The sequence below is a fragment of the Acomys minous genome (genome assembly GCF_964271855.1).
Source record: "Acomys minous genome assembly, chromosome: 5".
NCBI classification, from domain to species: Eukaryota; Metazoa; Chordata; class Mammalia; order Rodentia; family Muridae; genus Acomys; species Acomys minous.
The window spans coordinates 57275066-57276866 of record NC_140494.1 but is presented as its reverse complement, the minus strand read 5'-3'; positions in this window follow the sequence as shown (position 1 = coordinate 57276866).

Below are 1801 nucleotides of genomic sequence, written 5' to 3'. Positions count from 1 at the left end.
GGCGGGGGCAGGGCAATCAAGACACGTAGGTAGACCATGGAGGCAGATCACATTTTATTCACTGGAAGATTCCTGAAGTTTGGGCCTCACTCAAGGTGAAGGTGAATGGGATTCACATTTTAAAAATTGTGGCTGGGTAGTGGTGGCACATGCCTTCAGTCCCAGCTCTTGGGAGACAGAGACAGGAGAAGTCCTGTTCCAAAATACAAAATCAAACAAACAAAATACTGTGTGTGATTATTCTTTAGGTGCTGCTCTCCTTTGGTGTGTGTGTGTGAGAGAGAGAGATGTATGTGCACGCACTGGTGGAGGCCAGAAGTTGACCTGAGGTAACCTCCTTTCCTGTTTCTAACCCTTCCAGGATCTGTCTTCCTCAGCTTCCTAAGGCTGATATCACAGGTATGCGTGAGTGCTGGGGTTTGAACTTTGGCCCAATGCCAGCACAGCAATCCTGTTTACTCACCGAGCCATCCACTCTGCCCTCACATTGTTTCTGAGACAAAGTTTCTTACTGGAACCTAGCTAGGCATTTGCCCGTTTGGCTAGGCTCACTGGCAAGGAAGCCTCTAGGAATCTTCCTCTGTCTCCCCAAGAGCCAGTTTCTAATTTGTCCTCAAGTACACTTTACCCACTGACCAACCTCCCTAATGAGGTGGTCACACTTTACCACGTTTCAAAACAGCCCCAGGGAGGGGAGCAACCAGCTGAACAGGCACAGCCTGTACACACAACGTTGTACCTTTCGGATTTAACCTCATGAGTTAAACAATCAGTTGATTTGCAAAGAAACACTTAAAAGTCAGTTGGCAAAGAACTAGCAGAAAGGTAAAGGAACAAAAAGATTATGATGTGAGTAGGAGAAACAGGCTGAGGACAAACTTTTTTCAGCAAAAGGAGAAAGTAGCTTGGGGCTGCGGGTGGGAGAACCTACTGGGACTTACTGTCCATTTAGGAGTTGAGACAACGTATTTATAGACAGGAAGATTCTGTCTAAACCTCGCTTACTTGCTGCCTGTGGCTACCGCTTATTTTAAAATGATACTGGATGGATCTTCGATACCGTTTCTGGGTAATGTTTTCTCACAAGTTCCACTCTTCTGTTCCTCCAAACCGCTCTCGGGTTTGGCAGCTTTTCTTTTAACTTGATTTGCACAAACTGCCTAGCACGCCGAGGGGGATTTAACCCAGTAATTACATCGAAAGAGATGTAGAGCTACAAAGACGTGGCATAAAACTCAAGAGGTTTACTATCGCCATAAAAAGTTCCTAAGGTCGGCTGTACTAAACGTACAATGCTCTCTATGCTCTGGCTACTTTACAGGCCCAGCCGGAGGTAGGAAATAAAAAGTTGTACAAACACAACTCGTCAGTTAGAGCACATGAACACTTTTAAACGCCCGAGTGTAGATGGCTCCTTTTGAAGCCAGGGAGTTTCTCAGGCAGAGAGCCAAGTCCTTCCTGTAGGTCTTGGGACACATTGACCCAGCGCCTCCGAGGACTGATGGGGATGCTAAGGGCTCAGCGGGGTCCGCCCTCGCGTGCCCTAGGCTTATGGGGTCCAGGGGTGGCCTTGCTGGTCGCTGGCGCCAGGCCGGACCGTGAGAGCTTAGTGAGAGGCGGATGAAAGCGGGGCGGGCCACCGACCACGACCTCAGGTCCCGAGAATCACGGACACTACGGTGTCCGAAGCCCCGCTGTCCGCCCGGGGTGGGAGGCCGCTAGCCACTCCCCTCGCTCGCGCCGCTTCCGGCACCCCGGCCCCGCCCCGCGCCGGCGCTGCCACATCCTCCGGTGACGTCAG